This window comes from Sorex fumeus, unplaced genomic scaffold (assembly GCF_029834395.1).
Source record: "Sorex fumeus unplaced genomic scaffold, SorFum_2.1 ptg000032l, whole genome shotgun sequence".
Taxonomy (NCBI): Eukaryota; Metazoa; Chordata; class Mammalia; order Eulipotyphla; family Soricidae; genus Sorex; species Sorex fumeus.
Genome location: NW_026606089.1, coordinates 529,687 through 553,605, shown reverse-complemented (window position 1 = coordinate 553,605; position 23,919 = coordinate 529,687). Strand labels below are relative to the sequence as shown.

The 23,919-nt window shown below is 39.1% G+C and overlaps 2 pseudogenes; both read left to right on the top strand.

Annotated features, from left to right (window-relative positions):
• Positions 1–11,912: 11,912 nt before the first annotated feature.
• LOC130025831 (uncharacterized) lies at positions 11,913–12,008 on the top strand (annotated as a pseudogene).
• Positions 12,009–23,071: 11,063 nt separating this feature from the next.
• Positions 23,072–23,165, top strand: LOC130025892 (uncharacterized; annotated as a pseudogene).
• Positions 23,166–23,919: the final 754 nt, after the last annotated feature.

The following is a 23,919-nucleotide window of genomic DNA, read 5'->3' as shown; positions in this document are numbered from 1 at the left end:
CGTCCTGATGGATCAATCACATCCTCCAGAACGGCAATGGAGAAGATTATCCATGACTTCTACTCAAATCTCTTCGATAGCCATGTCCACTTGCCGACATACCAAATTCCACAGGATGGATATGTTGTTCCCAAAGTTCTCCCTTCCGAAATCCGACACGCCATTTCGTTGGTAAAGAAACAAACAGCACGTGGCCCAGACAAGGTCAGACCTGAACACCTGAAGAACCTGCAGTCAGTACTCATCAATACACTGGCTTGGCTCTTCACTCGCTACCTGTCTGAATGCGAGGTTCCGTCCCAACGGAAAACCAGCAGGACCATACTACTGTTCAAGAAGGGAGACATCCATGACATTGGCAACTATCGCCCGATCTGCCTATTGTCTGTCATCTACAAGTTGTTCACTCGAGTCATCCTAAATAGGATTGGCAGAACACTAGATGAAGGACAACCATGTGAGCAAGCAGGGTTCCGCAAAGGATTCAGCACCATCGACCATATCCACATGATAACCAAGCTCATTGAGGTTTCTCGGGAGTTCAAGATGCCCCTCTGTTTAACGTTCATTGATTTAAAGATGGCTTTTGATTCTGTTGAGACAGAAGCGGTCATTGAAGCCCTAGCCAATCAGGGCATTCAAGCCCAATACATCAGGATCCTCCGTGAGCTGTTTTGCGGATTCACTACCAGGATCTCACCATTCTACAAAGAAGTGATCGTTGATGTCAAGAGAGGGGTGCAGCAGGGTGACACCATTTCACCGAAACTCTTCAGTGCCACCCTTGAGAACATCATGCGAAGACTGGAATGTGAAGGAATGGAAGTGAAGATAGATGGTCGATAATTTGTATTTTAAAAAACCATCTTCTTGGCCAATAGCAGACTATCTCTTAAATTTGACGTTTTTCAAATGTTATATAGGAGTTAGCACTCTTATTCTCTATGTTACTCAAGAATCATTTATATGTTTTTCTTTTCTTTTCTTCCTTTTTTGTGGGGAGGGGAGTGCACCTAGATGTGCTCTGGGCTCACTTCCCACTCTGTATCCAGAGATCACTCCTGGCAGGTTCAGGGTTCTGGGGACTGAGCTCAGGTTAGCTGCATACAAGGTAAACACCCTCTACATACTGCAATAGCTGTTTGGACTATATGTTTGTTTTTTAAAATGACATTTTAATAAAATATTTTTGATAATTTTAAAAACATTTTAATAAAACATTAATTAAAATGATTAATGCAGGCAAATACTGTTTCAATTATTAAAGTAAATTTAAAAATTAGAATCATACTTTGCAAAGCATAGAAACACAGCAAAAAGTAGATGGTATATATCTTATTTGAAAATTTGTAACTGTATCACATTGTCATTTTCCGTTTCGAGGATGAGATGAATCCATACAGTAAATTTGTTCACTCACAATGCTACATTCTCTCCTGGATGCTTATTTAAAAATACTTGCCAATGTTCCTGTTTCCAAATATTTTGAGTACTACAGTCCTGTTTGCTATTGTTAGACCTTTCTCTTGTTTTATTTTGTTTTGTTTTGTTTTATTAAACACCATGAGTTACAGTTGTGGACTTACAAGTTGTGTGCTTGGGTTTCAGTTATACAATGATTGAGTACCCACCCCAACACCAGAGCCCATTCTTCACCCCTACCACTCCCAGTATCCCTCACAACCCCTATCCCCCATCCTGCCCTGCCTTTGTGGCAGGGCACTCCCTTTTCTTCTATCTCTCCTTTTTGGTGCTATAATCTGTAGGAGAGACTTAGGGTGGCAATCATGTTCTGTCTATAGACTGCTGTCAGCATGCATCTCCCATTCTGGGTGGATCTTCTCAGCACCCTTTTTTTGGTGCTCCCTTCTCTATCTGAGCTGCCTTTACCCCTAGAGTGTGAGGCTGGTACCTAAGCCATGGAGTGAAGAACCTGGTATTTATCACAGCTGTTCTTGGTGTTATTCTCTTAGTTTGCTACTTTATGTTAACCAGTTGAATGCAGTCTTTCTATGTGTGTCCCTCTCTTTCTGACTCATTTCGCTTAGCATAATATTTTCCATGCAGTACCACTTGTAAGTAAATTTCATGACTTCATTTTTTTCTAAATGCTACATAGTACTCCATTGTGTAGATGTACCAACGTTTCTGTAACCAGTCATCTATTCTCAGGCAATCGGGTTTTTTTCCATATTCTAGCTATTGTAAATAGTACTGCAATGAAAAAATAAGTGCAGGGGTCACTTCGACTATACATTTTTGCTTCTCTGAGGTATATTCCCAGGAGTGGTATTGCTGGGTCAAATGGGAGCTCAAATTCTAATTTTTTGAGAATCATCTCTACTGTTTTCCGAAAGGGTTGAGCCAGTCAGCATTACCACCAGCAGTGAAGGAGGGTCCCTTTGTCGCCACATCATGCCAACAAAGGTTGCCTTTGTTTTTTTGAATGTGGGCCAGTGTCTGTGGTGTGAAATGATATCTCATTGTTGTTTTGATCAGCATCTCCCTGATGATTAAAGATGTAGAGCATTTTCTCATGTGCCTTTTAGCCATTCGGATTTCTTCTTTGATTAAGTCTCTGTTGATTTCGTTGCCCCACTTTTTGTTGGGGTTGGATGTTTTCTTCTTGTGGAGTTCAATCAGTACTTTGTATATATTTGATATCAACCCCTTCTCAGATGTGTATTTGGAGAATATCCTTCCTCATTCTGTAGACTCTGTCTGTATTTTAGTCATTGTTTCTTTTGAGGTGCAGAAGCTTCTTAGTTTAAGATATTCCCACTTGCTTGGCCAGTGACGTGACATCCTTGAAGATACCATTAGCTTCAATGTCATGGAGGGTTTTGCCAACTTTGTCTTCAATGTACCTTATGGGTTCCAGTCTGATGTTTAGGTCTTTGATCCATTTTCATCTTACTTTTGTACATTGTGTTAGGCAGAGATCAAAGCCCAGTAGTTTGCACGTAGTCGTCCAGTTTTGCCAGCACCATTTGTTAAAAAGACTTGCCTTACTCCACTTCGCATTTCTTGCCCCTTTTTCAAAGATTAGATGGTCATATGTTTGAGGGGAGATGTCAGTATATTGAACCCCGTTCCATAGCTCTGCAGCTCTACCTTTGTTCCAGTATCATGCTGTTTTAATTATTACTACTTTTAGTAAAGTTTGCGGTTCGGGAGGTTAATTCCTCCCATTTTCTTTTAACCAAGAATTGCTTTAGCTCTTCGTGGGGGCTTATTGTTCCATATAAATTTCAGGAGTGTTTGCTCCAATTCTTTGAAGAATGTCATGCATAACCTAACAGGGATCGCATTGAATTTGTACAGTGCTTTTGGATGTATTGCCATTTTGACAATATAAATTCTCCAGATCCATGAACAGGGGATATTTTTCCATTTCCTCGCTTCCTCTTTTATTTCAAGAAGCAGCGTTTTGTAGTTTTCTTTGTACAGTTCCTCTACTTCATTAGTTAAACTAATTCCTATGTAGATGATTTTCTGGCACACAATTGTGAATGGGATTGTTTTCATCTTGTCATTTTCTTCTCTCTCAGTATTTGTGTATAGTAAAGCCATGGACTTTTAGGTATTTATTTTATACCTGTAACTTTACTCTCGAGTCTATCATTTCTAGGAGTTTCTTGGTAGAGTTTTTAGGGTTCTTTAAGTATAGTATCATATCATTTGCGAATAGTGAGAGCTTGATTTCTTCCTTTCCTATTTGGATGGCCTTAATCTCTTTTGCTTGCCTAATTGCTATTGCTAGTATTTCCAGAACTATGTTCAACGGCAGTTGAGAGAGTCAGAATCCTTATCTCGTTCCGGATCTTAGGGTGAACGCTCTCAGATTTTCCCCATTGGGGATGATGCTTGCTGTATGTTTGTGGTAGCTGGCTTTAACTATATTGGGGTAACTCACCTCAATCCCCAATTTGGCGAGGGTTTTCATCATAAACGGATGCTGGATCTTCTCAATTGCTTTCTCTACATCTATTGATATGATCATATGATTTTTATCTTTTGTTGATATGATGGATTATGTTGGTTGATTTCCAAATGTTAAACCATCCTTGCATCCCCGGGATGAATCCCACTTGGTCATGGTGTATGATCTTTTTGATGAGCTGTTGAGATCTCTTTGCTAGTATTTTGTTCAGGATCTTCTCATCCGTGTTCATCAGTGATATCGGCCTGTAGTTTTCTTCTCTCGTGGTGTCTTTGTTTCCATTTGGTATTAGAGAGAGATGGGCTTCATAGAAACTGTTTGGGAGAGTTTCTGTTTTTTCAATTTCCTGGAAAAGTTTGAGAAGGACGGGCAGTAGATCCTTTTTAAATGTTTGGAAAAATTCGGTAGTGAATCCATCTGGACCTGGGTTTTTGTTTTTGGGAAGAATTTTGATTACACTTTCAATTTCATTTTCATGACTAGGTCTATTCAGGTATTTTATATCTTCTTGACTCATTTTTGGGAGATTACAGGAATCCAGGAATTTATCCATTTCTTCTAACTTCTCTTTTTTCTTGGCATACAGACTTTCAAAGTAGTCTCTGATGATCTTTTGAATTTCTTTGGTTTCCATTGTGATATCTCCATTTTTATTTCTGATTCGGTTTATTAGTTTTCTCTCTCTCTGTTTCTTTGGGAGTGTTGCTAGTGGTTTATCTATCTTGTTTATTTTCTCAAAGAACCAGCTCTTGGTTTCATTGATCTTTCAGATTATTTTTTAGGTTTCCATGTTGTTGATTTCTGCTCTAAGTTTTAAGATCTCTGTCCTTCTGCCCGATTTAGGCTCCTTTTCTTGATCCTTTTCTAAGATGTTGAGCTGTGAAATAAGTTGCTTATGTGCATCTTTTCTTTCTTCCTTCCTTAGATATGCTTGCAGAGCTATGAATTTTCCCCTTAATAGGGCTTTAGCTGCATCCCATAAGCTCTGGTAGTTCGTGTCTTCGTTCTCATTTGTTTCCAGGTATCTTTTGATTTCTTCCTTGACGTCCTTCTTGACCCACACATTGTTCAGCAGTGACTTGTTTATTTTCCAGGTGTTCGATTTGGTTGTCCGTGTCTGCGTGTGATTCACATCTAGCCTCAGTGCATCATGGTCTGAAAAGATTGTTGATACTCTTTCTATCTTTCTGATTCTATTGAGGTATGTTTTGTGGCCTAGCACATAGTCGATTTTGGAAAATGTTCCAAGAGCACTGGAGAAGAATGTGTATTCTTTCTTTGGGGCGTGTAAAGCCCTGTATAGGTCTATAAGTCCTTTCTCTTCTATTTCTTCATTCAAAGCCAATGTTTCCTTGCTGAGTTTTGTTCTTGTTGATCTATCCAGAGGTGATAAGCGATGTTGAAGTCTCCATCTACTATTGTGTTGTTAGCACTGTCCTCTTTAAAATCTGTTAGCAGTTGTTTTAAGTATCTAGCTGTTCCTTCATTAGGTACTTATACATTTAAGAGTATGATTTCTTCCTGTGGAATGTATCCCTTGATGAAGAGAAAGTGGCCTTCGCTGTCCCTTCTAATATTTTTCAGCCTGAAATTAATGTTGTCGGATACTAGTGTGGCCATCTCAGCTTTTGTGATGGAGCTGGTTGCTTGCAGGATTGTTTTCCATCCTTTCCCTTTGAGTCTGTGTTTGCTCTGATTGTTCAGATGAGTTTCTTGTAGACAACAGAATTCTGGTTTCAGTTTCTGGATCCGTTTTGCCACTCTGTGTCTCTTGGTAGGTGCATTTAGACATTGACATTAAGGGAGAGTATTGTCATGGGGTTTTGTGCGATCTTCCTGTAGGAGTTGATTGTGTTTACACGTGTTTTCATTCTTTTCTTACAGGAGCCCCTTTAGTTCTTCTTTTAGATTTGTTTTGAGTGTATGAAGTTGCTGAGTTTGTGTTTATCTAAAAAGTGGTGTATCATTCCATCGAATTTGAGTGAGAGTTTTGCTGGATAGAGTATTCTCGGTGAGGCATTCATTTCTTTGAATTTTTTCACTATATACAACCATTGCCTTCGGCTTTGAGGGTTTCCACTGATAGGTCTGCTGTGAATCTAAGGGGTGCTCCTTTGTATGTAATTTCCTTCTTTGACCTTGCTGCTTGTAATATTGTGTCTCTGTCCAAAGCATCCATCGTTCTGACTATGATATGCTTGGAGTGATTTTTTTGGGGTCTTCTTTAGCTGGTACCCTTCTGGCTCCTTGGATCTGGATGTCTGCTTTCCTTAACTCTGGGAGCTTTTCAGCAATGGTTTCTTTTACTCTAGCTTTTTCATTGGGGTTGAGGTCTTTTCCTATTGCTTGTTCTTCCCAGTGGGATTTCTGTTGCTCATCTTCAAGCTCGCTGATCCTCTCTTCAGCTGCACTTATCCTATTGCTAAGGGCACTTACTAACTTTTTAATTTCATCCACTGAATCCTTTATTTGTGACTCTTCTTTTTGTAGCTTTTTAAAATTCTGTTCTCTTTTCTTCCTGTATTTTCTTGGCTCTCTTTTCTATTGTTTTTTCATTTCTTCTTTTAGTCTTTGGATATCTATTCCATTGATTCTTTGAGTAGGTCCTTGAACACCCTCTGCATTTTATCCTGGAATTCTTTATCAAAGAGAGTGCAATTGTGGAAAACCTCGGTTGAGGATTCGGGATTCTTTTCTTCATATTCTCCTCGTGGTGGAGATTTGCGCTTTGGAGGAGGTACTTTTTAGTTTTGAGCTTGTACAGCACATTTCATACAGGTCTTTTGTTATAAATGGAGTAGGAGAGTGGGATGTTATTGTATTCTAGTAGAGGTGGTCAGAAATTTTTAGTCGGTATTAAGCGACTAAGTGAGAGATGAAAGTCCTGAGTGCCCAGATTGGGAAATATAACTGCGGCTGGCCACCCAGGAGAAGGCCACGCCCACTTCTGGGAGGAAACGCTCCCTATATGGTGGCCACGCCTCTGGCTCATCCCAGGTTCACTCCCACCCAGGATCCTGGAATGTAGGAGGAGCAATGGAAAATCCCATGGAGCTGCCTCAGGTGTCCCCTGCTGGAGGGTGTCCAGTTCTGCAGGAAAAGGTGGGGGCTGGGGCTGAGGAGTGGACGAGTGGTGAACCTGGCTTGTGCTCCCTATACCCACCTGGAGGGGAGGGGCTGATTAGGTGATGGATATTCCAAAGGAGCTGCTGCAGGTGTTGCCCGAAGGTGTACCCCTGTGGAGGGTGTCGAGTTCAGCGGGAAAAGGCACGGAGCTCTTGTTTTATTTTTACTTTATGTTCCTATCTTAATGGTATCACCAGCTACACAGTCAACCTAGCTAAACCCTAAAGTCTCTTCCACTTTCTCCTGCACAAGTCTCTGCTTTCTGACAAAAGGGAGGACCTCAGAATGCTGACATAAATCTAATACCCAGGGCCGCAGGAGATAGTGTACTGCTTATGTAACTTGTCTCACATGCACCCAATTTGACTCCCAGCACCACCTGCTTGCCAGAGTATCAAAGGCTGTATAGCCTCAGAGGACCCCAAGCACCATGGCCACGTTTTCTGAGAATTGTCTGTGGGGCCCCCACACCTCCTGAGCATTGCTTTAGAGTCTCTCCCAGCAACCAAAAAATATGTAGTGCCCCAGAAACATGTACTTGTATTAAATAGGGAGCCTCACTTGAGGTGAGGTTCACAAGGAAATATTGCATGAAAACATAAATCAAAGAGCAGGGGAGACAGTGTAAATCATGTGAGTACAGATCATATATTTGGTGAAATGTGCTAAGATTCAGATGCCCTAGTCTTCGCACCAGGGATATTCCTTCAAAAATGCCCCAATATACTGAAAAGGTTCTAGAACATTAGATGACTGAAACTCAATTATGAGCATCTTTGTAACTGTGTATCTCTTGGTGATTCTAATTTTTAAAGTAATTTTTAAATGCACCCATCAAAATTACCTTTTTACCACTAAATGGGAAAGATACTTTCTAATACTTATCCTGACCAAAAGCTCAACAGAGTGTGACACTTGCCAGGAAATGTCCTCCCTTGCATTTTTCTCATGATACTTATTAGTACTTCACTCTTCTGTTTCTTTCCTCTTCTCATAGTGTACTGCTTGTCTCACATGCACCCAATTTGACTCCCAGCACCACCTGCTTGCCAGAGTATCAAAGGCTGGCACTTTCAATCTTTAGTCTCCCTTGCAAGCTCCTCAAACATTATGTATCTATTCAACACTCATGCTCTTTGCCACTTGCTCCTCTTGATTTCTTGTCCATGAACTGATTCTAAAACATAGCATAGCTGCAATTACAATATTCATGCCAAAGACAGTCATTGATGTATCTTTGGGTTTAGCATTCTTCAAGCTATTGGCACACAGGTGAGTAACATTATTTTCCTACAGAGAACACAAAAATAGTTATGCTGGGTTTTAAAGTTCTATCAGTAGTCTGAGTTACAAATTAAGGATATATATTTTTAATGTTTTATTGAATATCTGTGAGATAGACCATTACAAATCTATTCATAATTTGCTTCCAGTCATATAACAATCCAACATCCATCCCTCCACTAGTGTACATTTCCCACCAATGTTCCTGGTTCCCTAAAGCCATCCCCCAACACCCTACCCCCACCACCAGACTGTCTCTATGGCAGGATCTTTGATTCTTTCTCTCTGTCTCCTTTTTATTTTGTGCATTAAGGGTCTCGTACAGGTACTAAGAGGTCATCATGTGTGTTCAAGGAATTTAGCATTTTTATCAGGAAGGTAAGCCTGGAGTAGCTTTGAGGTATGGAAATGGCTGCCTAGGCTTCCATAAGTACAGGGCAGTGGGGGTGGGATGCCCATCCTGCCCAAGAAAGCCTGGAGATTTCAGTCACAAAACCCGCATATCCGAATTTTCAGCTGTTATATTTCAGTGAGAGCCATCCTGAGACGATGGAAACCAGAAGAGAGCATGGTGGCGATTTTGGATTGTGGGAGCAAGTGGCTGCACTGGGTTCTGTTTGGGTGGGCACCAAACTAACCTGCCTCCCTCCGATTTAACCTAGTGTGTTCAGCCTTTTGCAGGTCCAAGGTTAACTGTGGCTGTTGATATGTTCCAGATTTGTATATGGGTCTCTGAAACAAGACCAATGCATTAGCTTGTATAGCTGAGCCAGGGGTGGTTTGTTAACATGGCTCCCACATATCTTTCGGGAGTTTAATTTCTCGGGAAACGTAGTCCTGAGTTGTTGGGAGCCAGCTAGAGGCACAGTGGCGATTTGAGGTTATCAGGAAGCATGAAGACACCATCAGACTGTTGATGTACTCACCTGAGGGTACAGGTTGACTTCCTGCAGGCATTGCACCACCAGACTAACAAATATTCATTGAATGAATGAACGAATAATCAACATTTTCAAAATGTGTCTCTTTTTGCATTTTAGAAGGGTAACTTCTAACAGGAAAATAATCTTCATGGTATAATCAAGACCTACGATTTATTCTTAATATATTTAATAAAAGCTACACATTTTGGAAATTTATACAAAGAAATTCTTTTAAATTATCTGTCTTCATAATTTACTTGTAAATTACTAAGATATCACTGTTTCTTCCACCGTTCTTAGCATAGAAATTTACAGACAGAATGTGCTAAGTAAAAATTCATTTTGGCACTTCTATTCAATGTAGTACTGGAAGTACTTGGAAGAGAAAATAGATAAGAAAAAGATATTAAGGGTTTTTCATGTATGAAAATTAGAAATAATCTCTCACTCTTCACAGAAGATATCATACTATATTCAGAGAATACTAAAAACTCTAGGAAAAACTCCCAGAGACAATAGACATTTATAGTAAAATTGCAGGCTATAAACTCAATACCCAAAAGTCTATGGCTTTTTTATATGCAAGTAATGAGAGAGAAGAAAGTGACATGAAAAAGCAATCCCATTCACAATCGTGCCTCAGAAAATCAAGAACCTTGGAATCAGCTTAACTAAAGAGGTAAAGGACCTATACATCAGGAAATTAAAAAGGACACGAGGAAATGGAAACATATATACTGCATATGGAATGGGAGAATTAACATTGTCAAAATGGCAATTCTCCACGAAGCATTGTAAAAATTCAACTTGATCCCTATAAAGATACCCATGACATTCTTCAAAGAAATTGATCAAGCACTCCTGAAATTCACATGGAACAACAAACGCACACGAATAGCTAAAGCAATTCTTGGGGAAAAAACAATGGAGGCATCACCTTCCCCAACCTCAAACTCTACTACAAACGATAATAATGAGAACAGCATGGGACTCAAACAAAGACTCAGCTGCAGACCAATGGAAAAGGATTGAATATACTGACACACACCCTCAAATATATAATCATCTAATCTTTATAAGGGAGAAAGACATGTGAAGTGGTTCAAGAGAGTCCTCCTTAACAAACGGTGCAGAAAAAACTGGACAGCTACAAGCAAAAAAAAAAAAATGGCTCAGACCTCTACCTAACACCATGCACAAAAGTCAGATAAAAATGGGTCAAAGGCCTCAACATCAGACCAGAATCCCTCAGGTTCATTGATGACAAGGTCGGCAAATCCTTCCACGTCATTGAAGCTAAAGGTATCTTCAAATATAACACGCCACTTGCCAAGCAACTGGAAACAGAGATAAACAAAGGGGACTATCTTAAATTAAGCAGCTTCTGTACCTCAAAAGAAACAGTGACCAGAAACAAAGACTCCACCATGCGGGCAAGATACTCGCAGAAGCCTACCAGGTTCTCTGAGAGTGAGAACTGGACAATCAGAGTTGCTGTCTTCTAAATAGGATCCAGTCTCTGGATGTTGGCCATTGATGGCATTACATGGATCCAGGGGCAGTTCGTGGTTGTAGCACTGAATTATTAGAAGATGGGGGATCTGGAAGGAGGGGGCACAGTCTTGATCTGAGCAGCCATAGAGATCTCATCCCCCGGTCCTGCACATCTGGGTTCCTCTTCCAGTTCCTTCATGCATGAGGCTCCTTCAAGCTTGGGAAGGGTGGTCTTAAGCGTACCTATGGCTGGTTGCAGAGGTCTTCAGCTGCCGGGGCTCTAATCAGGGTGGTGAGGGAATCTCACCACGCCACCTCCAAGGGGCCCCAGTGAGGAAAGCCAGGTGCGAGGTCAGGACATTGTCGTTTTAGACATATTTGGAATTAATTTTAAATCGAAAAGTACACATCATTCAAAATACTTATGTGCTTAGTAATAAATTACTACACACTTGGTCAATCACCTCAGAGACCCCACTCTGCTCAGAGAACTAGATTTTTTAATTACAGGTCTGTTTTGCCCATGTGTCATGACTGACAATCACTATCAGTAGATATGAAACTCACTACACACAAAGATGCACACAGGTTACTTTGAGTCATCTATGTTGTTAATGTGAGTTGGCCATTAAACTTCACTGAGACCCTTTGTTCTGTCCTTTATAGGAGCCTCATGAGTCTCACCTTCCGTTCAAGTTGAACTTGTAATAAGTTGGAATGAAATCATCAATATGATCCTCACCTCATCCTTCAGGAGAAAAATCCTACATACATTCAAGGTGGTCAAAGTGCAGACAACACCATCCACCTTTTCCTGGAGATGTACACAGGACTGAGATGAGAACAGCAAAAGGCTCTAGTTTAATGGTCTTAATGAAGGATTCAGGGAACAACATTAAACAAACTCATATACCATCTTCCAAAAGAATTATTTTGTAAAACTAATGCCTAGGGGGTATGGTAAACGATAATATAGTAAAAACCATATTTTTATTTCTGGGACATTAAAGTTCTAAATCTATTTATTCATGCTGCTTTGATATACATTCCTTGATTAGGAATCATTGTCTGCCATAGGAGTGAGGAAGGACAACAGTCAAAGTAATAAGAAGAGAAAAATATGGAAAAATTAACTCCTAATAGTTTTGATAACATATATTAAAATTGAAATGATACAATGATGAGCATGGTCCTTGCACAGAGATAACATGCAAACTTGTAAAGCATTCCATATTTATGTTGCCAGAAGAATTAACAGTTATACTTTAAGCTAAGACAATCCCCACAAGTACAAAAATTATACATAAAGAGAGCACAAATCCCCAAAACAACAATCTCTCTCAAGGTCAATGGACTAAATGTGCCAATTCAGAGGCACAGAATAGGAAGATGAATTAGAAAACTGAAACCAACGTTCTGCTGCCTGCAAGAAACACGTCTGAACAATCAAAGCACCCATGGGCTAAAAGTAAAAGAGTGGGAAACAAGTTTTCAAGAAAATATGACCTCCACAAAGCTGGAGTGGCCATACTAGTATCAGACCACATGGACTTCAGGCTAAAGGTTATCAGAGACAGTGAAGGTCATTTCTTAATGATCATGGGATATGTACATCAGAAAGAACTCACCCTCCTCAATGTATATGATCCTAATGACAGACCAGCAAAATACTTAAAAACAACTTCTAATTGACTTATAGAAAATCATTGATAGCAACACAATACTAGAAGGAGATTTCAACACTTCTTTGTCACTTCTCGATAGATCAAACAGACTGAATCTCAGCAAGGAAATCTTTTCTTTAAGAGAAGTAATGAACAACCGATGGCTTAGGGAAGAAATCAAAGAGGAAATAAAAAGTTTCCATAAACAAATGAGAATGAGGACACGAGCTACCAGAACTTGTGGGACACAGCAAAAGCAATGTTAAGAGGAAAGATTATAGTTCTGTCAGAATTCATCAGGAAGAAAGAAAGGGCCTACAAGAATAAATTAGAGCTCAAGATTTTGGAAAATAACCAACAAAAGTAGTCCAAACTAGGATGGAGGAAGGAAATAATAAAACTTGTACCAGACATCAATGAGCTAGAATCCCCAAATACAATCCAGAAGATCAATAAGAACAAAAACTGGTTCTTTGAGAAAATAAATAAGATCATTAAACCATGAGAAGCCTCTCAAAGAAACAAAGAGAAAGAATTCTAATAAATCGAATCAAAAATGCAAAGGGGGGTATCCTAATAGAAAGTACAGAAATCCATAGGATCATCATAGATTATTTTGAGAATCTTTGCAGCAGGAAATGAGAGAATCTTGAAAAAAATTGATAAATTATTGGATTCCAATTACCTCCCAAGGCTGAACCAAGAAGATTTGGAATACTTGAACATATCACTAACAAGGAAATTGAAATGATGGTCAAAATTATACCCCCAAACAGAATCCAGGGCCCAGATGGATTCAATAGTGAACTATTTCAAACCTTTAAAGAGGAACTGCTTCCAACATTTTTAAGATTTTCCAGGAAATTGAAGAAACAGAAATACTCCCAAATAGTTTCTATGAGGCAAAGATCACCCTAATACTCAAATCGACAGAGACACCACAAAAAAAGGAAATTGCAGACCTATTTCCTTTGTGAATACAGATACAAAAATTTTCAAGAAAATACCAGCAAAGAGAATCTAGAAACTCAACAAAAGATCACACACTATGACCAAGTAGGTTTAGCTTGGGGATGCAAGGATGGCTTAACATTCTCTAGTCAATCAACAGAATACACCATCTCAATAAAATAAAGATAAAAGTCATATGATCATATCAATAGATGTAGATAAAGCATTTGATGAGATCCAGCACCCATTCATGATGAAAAACTCTCAACAAAATGTGAGTTGAAAGTACTTTCCTCAATATAGTCAAAGCAAATTACCACAAACCCACAGCAAGTATTATTCTCAAGGGGGAAAAACCAAAGGCTTGGAGCAGAAATCAATGAAATAGAATTCCAGAATACAATCAGGCACAAAACAAGTTACCCACTCTCAAAACTCCTATTCTTCATAGTACTTGAAGTACTTGCCATATGATTTTGGTAAAAAAAAAAAAAGATATCAAGGGCAACCATATAAAAAAGGAAGAACTCAAGCTTTTACTATTTGGAGATAATATGATACTATACTTAGAAAATCCCAAAGAATCTCCAAAAAAGCTCCTGGGAACAAGAGATTTGTTTAGTAAAGTAGCATATTACAAAATCAATATCTGGTACGCCATGGCTTTCCCATTTATTAATAATGAAAGAGAAAAAAGAGATAGAGATAAACAATCCCATTCACAATAATACCTCAGAAAATCGAGTATATTGGAATCAACTAAAAAGGTTAAGGAACTATACCAAAAAAAAAAACCTACAAAACACTACTTCACGAAATAAGAGAGTATATGAGGAAATGGAATCACATCCCATGCTCATGGATTGAGAGGTTTAACACTGTCAGAATGGCAATACACCCCAAAGCTCTATAAAGATTTAATGCACTTTCTATAAGGATACCCATAACATTTTTCAAATAAATAGATTAAACACTCTTGAAACTCATACACAACCATAAACTCCCATGAAGAGTTAAAGCAATCTTTGGTAAAAAGAAGAAGGGAACACCTTCCCCAACTTCAATCCCTACTACAAAGTTGTAGTCATCCAAATACCATGATATTCAGATAAAGACAGGCCTCAGATCAATGGAATATAGTCAAATATCTTGACGCTGGCCCTCAGATTATTATTACCTAATCTTTCATAAATGCTCAAGAAATATGAAGTTGAGCTAGGAAGTCTCTTCAGCAACTGGTGCTGGGAAAACTGGACAGCAACATGCAAAAAAAATGAACTCAGACCTCTTTATAGTGCCAGGCACAAAGTCAGATCAAATGTATTAAAGGCCTCACTATCATACCTGAATTCTTAAGATATATGGAGAAAAATGTGGGAAGATCCCTTCATGACATTAAAGCTAAGGGAAACAAAAAAGAAAGCAAGCAAGAAAGAAAGAAAGAAAAAAATTAAAAATTAAAAAATAATGCTGTTTGCAATGCTAAGGATCAATCCCAGATCATCATTTTCTTGCGTTTTTGGGTCACACGTGGCGATGCACAGTGGCTACTCCTGGCTCTGCACTCAGGAATTACTCCTCACGGTGCTTGTGGGGACCATACAGGATGCTGGGAATCTAACCTGGGTATGCCGTGTGCAAGGCAAATGCCCTACCTGCTGTAATATAGCTCCAGCTCCCCCCTCACTATGATTCATCATCTTGAGGGCCTCAGATTTTTACCTTCCATTTGGAAACTTCATCTTTACATTGACACAGTAAATTGAAACCACAGAACCATTGAATGGCATGTTATAATGGTAGCAGCCATGAGCAAATTTTGATAACCCATAAGTTGTCATGAATGAATTCTGTCTCAGAGGCTTCACTTCTGAGGATACCTGTCACTACCTCCTTTCTGTTACGTATCCCAGGATTAGACCACCAGTAGAAATTGTCCACCCGAAATCTAGCCTTCCACTGGGATCAGAATCCTTGATCCATGTAACTTGTAATTTTTCATTCATGATTTGTTGACCTTGTTTCAGGTGCAGGCATCCAGAGCATAAACTCAGCTTTCCCGTTGTTTCCACAGGAAATCCAAATACCTAAGAATGTTATCATTTCTGACGCCACTGTTACAGATTTTTTTGGAATCCCACGGTAAGATGCTATCATTAATGTTATAATATTACTGTTCTCCATAGTTCAGATCTCCCCAAAGAACTCTCTACCCACCTCACTCCAAGTGCAGACTCCAGTTTATCATGATCCTGAACATACTTATAATAGTTTCACTCAGGTTCTCCCCTAAAGTGCACAAGTTAAGTTCATACCACTCCAAGTTCTTATTCCTAAACTACCAGAGTGGGCTTGGTCCTCAAGATTTGATCTCATAAGAAGAAATACCGTGCTTCCTTTCTCTATGTCTCTCTTTGCTTGCTTTGTTAAATGACTGTTCTCGCTTGAACAATTATTCCATTCCACCCTACACCTGTTTCACAAGTTTCTGAGTGTTTTTCAGTAAAATCTATTTAGCTTCACTAAACTAAAAATTTTAAAACACCAGAGCATTGTTAAAACCAATATTTGTATCTTTTAAACCACAAATTTTGAAAATGAAAGGTGGTAAAGCAATGGAATACTACTCAGTTGTATGAAGTGAAATCTTCTTATTATTTGTATATAAAATGGATAACATGAGGAAATTATGTTTAGTGACATAAACCAGGCAGAGAAAGATAGGCATCCTACAAGTTCATGCATATGTGGCATATGGAGAAAACAAATTAAAAGAATAAAATGAGACAGACAAACGTCTAAAACATTATTTATATTCTATAATTCATAATTCAATTAACAATGGTTTCTCATACACATAATTCCAACATGACACTCCTCATTCTCTCAAAGAATAAACCCTTCCTCTCCCCCAATCCCCCATAATCCCTCGCTCTCAATCCCCTAACTCAATTGTGTGGATCAGTTCTCCCCTTACATTGCTCTTGAACCTTTGTTTCTACCTTGCTGTGTGTCTTTACATCCCCCATATGAGAAAAATCTCTCTGTATCTGTTCATTTATTTAAGGCTAACTTTACATGCATGATATCCTCTAGTTTCATCCAATGTTGAAAATTGCATAATTTTGATCTTTTCAAAGCAATAAAAACAAACTTTAGAACTATGAGACTATTTAGTTACCAGATCGAAAAGTATAATCAAAGTGGAAAAACTGAACAATGGTGAATGACAGAGTAGGCCTTTCAGTAGTGAGTGTAATATGATACATGCACGTTGATTCTGAATAATCCTAAAATTTATGAAATTCTATAATGTAATTCTATAAGGTAATTTTACATAATCAAAAAAGTATTTAAATAATTTACATTTATCTATGATTATGACGTATCTTTTGTGTCAAACTATCAGAAATAAAAATAATGTGAGATAGAGATATGGTGTGTCACTATACTTTTAAACAAGAGAAGCGCTAAAAATTTCTGTGTCTTGATGAACTCTCATATAAATTGACTCCAAAATCAAATTAATATACTCAAGGAAAAATAAAAGTCAACCAATTTAATCTTTTGCCTTCACTCAGGTTCCCATCTGCTGATCTCTCGCAGACAAAAAAAAATTTTACTTTATTTTTTTTTAAATTTTTATTAGTGAAACACCATGATGTACAGTTGTACATTTACAAATTTTTGTGCTTGGGTTTCGATTATACAATGATCACGTGCCCATTCCTCCGCCAGTGCCCATTTTTCACCACCATGGATTCCAGTATCCCTCTCACACCAATACCCCCCATCCCTTTTGTTCTCTCTCTCCTTTCGGGTGTTGTGGTCTGCAAAAGAGGCATTGAGTGTCAATCATGTTCAGTACATAGTCAGAATTTTTATTTTCAAATGATTTCTTGGCAGAGGTTTGGCATTCTTTGCTAGAAACCAACTCCTTTTCTTCTGCTTTTTTTTTTCTAGAAATATATACTTATACTAAGACTGATTAGTCATGGCACCAAATTGACAAATGTCCCTGTTTTTACTTCAGTTCTGTTTCCTCATTATCACAAATTTTTAGCAGTGGATAGAAAATAACTAGCCCAAAATTCGTGGGGGAAAGGGAAATGTTTATGCTTACCATAGTTTGGAAAATCCCTGTCACTAGTATAGTGACATTCATCTAAATTTGTAAACACAATGATTAAGAAGAGGTAAACCATGACTGCCACTTCAAGGAAGAACGGGCCTTCAGCAAATATCCATGGTTTCAGAAGGATGGCTCTGGCTTGGATGGGGGGGCAAACATGAGAGCTGTGAGCTACCTGCAGTTAACACATGCTCTTAGGCTATGTGGTGATACTGCTGAGAAATGTGGCAAGCCCTGATTAGGTAGGGTCATGGTGGAGAATGGAATGATGACAAGAAAACAGATCAACAGGGCAAGATGATAGATTCCTTTGTATAAAATTTTCATCTCTAATGTATTAATCTCTGAAAAAGAGAACCAACTTTTTATCATTTTCCTGGCAATATATTATCCTTACATAGTGCTTCAGGAAAAAAAAAACGCTTCCCTTGTTAGTTATTATAGCCTGAATGTCTGTGAGGTCTTCGAACTCTTTCTATATATACAGTGCTGATGACTGAAACCAATCTCACAATTTAAGTATCTAAACTGCAATGTTCTCACCATTTAACTCACTAAACTCTGATGGCTCCAAATCTTCTAAGATTAGCTTTCATCTCTTTAATGATATCCAGGCTTCTCTTCCCAACTTTCAAATCTCCCTTTCTTTCTCCCTCTCTCTACCAACTATGGTCTCCCTGCCAAAATTTGCTAAGACAAGCTTTCTTGAAATATAGATGTAAGATGACTTCTCTTTTTTTAAAAATTTAGGCAATTTTGATTTTCTTTCTTTTTTTTCCCCTTTATTTTATTTTATTTTTTTTAAAGTTGTAGATTTACAATTTTTTGTGCTTTGGTTTCAATTATACAATGATCAGATACCCATAACTCCACCAGTGCCCATTTTCCACCACCATGGATAATATCCCTCCCACCCCCATCCCCCCATCCCCCCTGTCTCTGTGGCAGGGCAATCCCCTGTGTTCTCTCTCTCCTTTTGGGTGTTGTGGTCTGCAAAAGAGGCATTGAGTGGCAAACATGTTCAGTCCATAGTCTACTTTCGACATGCATCTCCCCTCCTGGGAGGATCCTCCAAACATACTTTATTTGGTGCTCCCTTCTCTATCTGAACTGCCCTTTCCTCTAGGATACCTGGCTGGCCTCTAAGTTATGGGGTAATCCTCCTGGTGCTGATCTCAGCTATTCTTGGGTATTAATCTCATACTTTGTTACTTTATATCCCCCAGATGAATGCAATCTTTCTATGTCTATCCCTCTCTTTCTGACTCATTTCGCTTAGCATGAATCTTTCCATATTGTACCACTTGTATGTAAATTTCATGACTTCATCTTTTCTAAGAGCTACATAGTACTCCATTGTGTAGATGTACCAAAGTTTCTTTAACCAGTCATCTGTTCTTGGGCATTCAGGTTTCTTCCAGTTTCTGGCTATTGTAAAGAGTGCTGCAATGAACAAACAAGTGCAGATGTCACTTCGACTATACATTTTTGCCTCTCTGGGATATATTCCCAGGAGTGGTATTGCTGGGTCAAATGGGAGCTCAATTTCTAATTTTTTTTTCCCTTTATTTTATTTTATTTTTTTTAAAGTTGTAGATTTACAATTTTTTGTGCTTTGGTTTCAATTATACAATGATCAGATACCCATCCCTCCACCAGTGCCCATTTTCCACCACCATGGCTAATATCCCTCCCACCCCCATCCCCCCAACCCCCCTGTCTCTGTGGCAGGGCAATCCCCTGTGTTCTCTCTCTCCTTTTGGGTGTTGCGGTCTGCAAAAGAGGCATTGAGTGGCAAACATGTTCAGTCCATAGTCTACTTTCGACATGCATCTCCCCTCCTGGGAGGATCCTCCAAACATCCTTTATTTGGTGCTCCCTTCTCTATCTGAACAGCCCTTTCCTCTAGGATACCCGGCTGGCCTCTAAGTTATGGAGTAATCCTCCTGGTGCTGATCTCAGCTATTCTTGGGTATTAATCTCATACTTTGTTACTTTATATCCCCCAGATGAATGCAATCTTTCTATGTCTATCCCTCTCTTTCTGACTCATTTCGCTTAGCATGAATCTTTCCATATTGTACCACTTGTATGTAAATTTCATGACTTCATCTTTTCTAAGAGCTACATAGTACTCCATTGTGTAGATGTACCAAAGTTTCTTTAACCAGTCATCTGTTCTTGGGCATTCAGGTTTCTTCCAGTTTCTGGCTATTGTAAAGAGTGCTGCAATGAACAAACAAGTGCAGATGTCACTTCGACTATACATTTTTGCCTCTCTGGGATATATTCCCAGGAGTGGTATTGCTGGGTCAAATGGGAGCTCAATTTCTAATTTTTTGAGAATCGTCCATACTGTTTTCCAGAAGGGCTGAACCAGTGAGAATCATCCATACTGTTTTCCAGAAGGTTTGTTAACATGGCTCCCACATATCTTTAGGGAGTTTAATTTCTCGAGAAACGTAGTCCTGAGTTGTTGAGAGCCAGCCAGAGGCACAGTGGCCATTTGAGGTTATCGGGAAGCATGAAGACACCATCAGACTGTTGATGCACTCACCTGAGGGTACAGGTTGACTTCCTGCAGGCACTGCACAACCAGACTAACAAATATTCATTGAATGGTAAGGTAAGGTAAAGGCCCTCCCGTTGATCGTCGATTTGCTCGAGCGGGCCCAGTAACATCTCCATTGGAGACTTTGTTGTTACTGTGTCTGTCATATCGAATACTCTTGGTAGCTTGCCGGGCTCTCCAAGAGGGGCGGAGGAATCGAACTCGGGTCGGCCATGTTGGCCACTTGTAAGGCGAACGCCCTACCCACTGTGCTAATGAACGAATAATCAACATTTTCAAAATGTGTCTCTTTCTTTCATTTTAGAAGGGTAACTTCTAACAGGAAAATAATCTTCATGGTATAATCAAGACCTACGATTTATTCTTAATATATTTAATAAAAGCTACACATTTTGGAAATTTATACAAAGAAATTCTTTTAAATTATCTGTCTTCATAATTTACTTGTAAATTACTAAGATATCACTGTTTCTTCCACCGTTCTTAGCATAGAAATTTACAGACAGAATGTGCTAAGTAAAAATTCATTTTGGCACTTCTCTTCAAAGTAGTACTGGAAGTACTTGGAATAGAAAATAGATAAGAAAAAGATATTAAGGGTTTTTCATGTATGAAAGGTAGAAACAATCTCTCACTATTCACAGAATATATCATACTATATTTAGAGAATACTAAAATCTCTACGAAAAAACTCCTAGAGGCAATAGACTTTTATAGTAAAATTGCAGGCTATAAACTCAATACCCAAAAGTCTATGGCTTTTTTATATGCAAGTAATGAGAGAGAAGAAAGTGACATGAAAAAGCAATCCCATTCACAATCGTGCCTCAGAAAATCAAGAACCTTGGAATTAGCTTAACTAAGGAGGTAAAGGACCTATACAATAGGAAATTAAAAAGGACACGAGGAAACGGAAACATATATACTGCTTATGGAATGGGAGAATTAACATTGCCAAATGGCAATTCTCCACGAACCAGTGTAAAAATTCAACTTGATCCCTATAAAGATACACATGACATTCTTCAAAGAAATTGATCAAGCACTCCTGAAATTCACATGGAACAACAAACGCACACGAATAGCTAAAGCTTTGATAAGGGAGCAAGAAATATGAAGTGAAGCAAGAGAGTCCTCTTTAACAAACTATGCAGAAAAAACTGGACAGCTACATGCAAAAAAAAAAATGGCTCAGACCTCTATCTAACACCATGCACAAAAGTCAGATAAAAATAGGTCAAAGTCCTCAACATCACACCAGAATCCCTCAGGTACAGCGATGACAAGGTCGGCAAATCCCTCCACGACATTGAAGCAAAAGGTATCTTCAAATATAACACGCCACTTGCCAAGCAACTGGAAACAGAGATAAACAAAGGGAACTATCTTAAATTAAGCAGCTTCTATACCTCAAAAGAAACAGTGACCAGAAACAAAGACTCCACCATGCGGGCAAGATACTCGCAGAAGCCTACCAGGTTCTCTGAGAGTGAGAACTGGACAATCAGAGTTGCTGTCTTCTAAATAAGATCCAGTCTCTGGATGTTGGCTATTGATGGCATTACATGGATCCAGGGGTAGTTCGTGGTTGTAACACTTAATTACTAGAAGATGGGTGATCTGGAAGGAGGGGGCACAGTCTTGATCTGAGCAGCCATGGAGATCTCATCCCCCGGTCCCGCACATTTGGGTTCCTCTTCCAGTTCCTTCATGCATGAGGCTCCTTCAAGCTTGGGAAGAGTGGTCTTAAGCGTACCTATGGCTGGTTGCAGAGGTCTTCAGCTGCCGGGGCTCTGCTCAGGGCGGTGAGGGAATCTCACCACGCCACCTCCAAGGGGCCCCAGTGAGGAAAGCCAGGTGCGAGGTCAGGAGACTGTTGTTTTAGACATATTTGGAATTAATTTTAGATCGAAAAGTACACATCATTGAAAATACTTATGTGCTTAGTAATAAATTACTACACACTTGTTCAATCACGTCAGAGACCCCACTCTGCTCAGAGAACTAGATTTTTAATTACAGATCTGTTTTGACCATGTGTCATTACTGAGAATCACTATCAGTAGATATGAAACTCACTATACAGAAAGATGCACACAGGTTACTATGAGTCATCTATGTTGTTAATGTGATTTGGCCATTAAACTTCACTGAGACCCTTTGTTCTGTCCTTTATAGGAGCCACATGATTCTCACCTTCCGTTCAAGTTGAACTTGTAATAATGTGGAATGAAATCATCAATATGCTTCTCACCTCATCCTTCAGGAGAAAAATTCTACATACATTCAAGGTGGTCAAAGTGCAGACAACACCATCCACCTTTTCCTGGAGATGTACAGGGGTCTGAGGTGAGAACAGCAAAAGGCTCTAGTTTAATGGTCTTAATTAAGGTTTCAGGGAACGACATTAAACAACCTCATATACCATCTTCCAAAAGAATTATTTTGTAAAACTGATGCCTAGGGTATGGTAAAAGATAAAAGGTAAAGGTAAAGGCCCTCCCGTTGATCGTCGATTTGCTCGAGCGGGCCCAGTAACGTCTCCATTGGAGACTTTGTTGTTACTGTGTCTGGCATATCCAATACTCTCGGTAGCTTGCCGGGCTCTCCGAGAGGGGCGGAGGAATCGAACTCGGGTCGGCCATGTTGGCCGCGTGTAAGGCGAACGCCCTACCCGCTGTGCTATCACTCCAGCGGTAGGGCGTTTGCCTTGCACGCAGCCAACAGGGTCGACCGGAGTTCGATTCCTCCACCCCTCTCAGAGAGCCCGGCAAGCTACCGAGAGTATCTCGCTCGCATGGTAAAAGATAATATGGTAAAAACCATATTTTTCTTTCTGGGACATTAAATTTCTAAATCTATTTATTCATGCTGCTTTGAAATACATTCCTTGATTAAGAATCATTGTCTGCCATAGGAGTGAGGAAGGACAACACTCAAAGTAATAAGAAGAGAAAATATGGAAAAATTAACTCCTACTAAGTTTAACACATTTACTAAAATTGAAATGATAAAATGACGAGCATGGTCCTTGCACAGAGATGATATGCAAACTTGTAAAGCATTCCATATTTTTGTTGCAAGAAGAATGACCAGGTCTACTTTAAGCTAAGAAAATCCCCACAAGTACAAAAATTCTACATTAAGAGAGCACAAGTCCCCATCACAACAATCTCTCTCAATGTCAATGGACTAAATGTGCCAATTCAGAGGCACAGAATAGGAAGATGAATTAGAAAACTGAAACCAACATTCTGCTGCCTGCAAGAAACACGTCTGAACAATCAAAGCACCCATGGGCTAAAAGTAAAAGAGTGGGAAACAAGTTTTCAAGAAAATATGACCTCCACAAAGCTGGAGTGGCCATACTAGTATCAGACCACATGGACTTCAGGCTAAAGGTTATCAGAGAGAGTGAAGGTCATTTCTTAATGATCATGGGATATGTACATCAGAAAGAACTCACCCTCCTCAATGTATATGATCCTAATGACAGACCAGCAAAATACTTAAAAACAACTTCTAATTGACTTATAGAAAATCATTGATAGCAACACAATACTAGAAGGAGATTTCAACACTTCTTTGTCACTTCTCGATAGATCAAACAGACTGAATCTCAGCAAGGAAATCTTTTCTTTAAGGGAAGTAATGAACAACCGATGGCTTAGGGAAGAAATCAAAGAGGAAATAAAAAGTTTCCAGAAACAAATGAGAATGAGGACACGAGCTACCAGAACTTGTGGGACACAGCAAAAGCAGTGTTAAGAGGAAAGATTATAGATCTGCCAGAATTCATCAGGAAGAAAGAAAGGGCCTAGATGAATAAA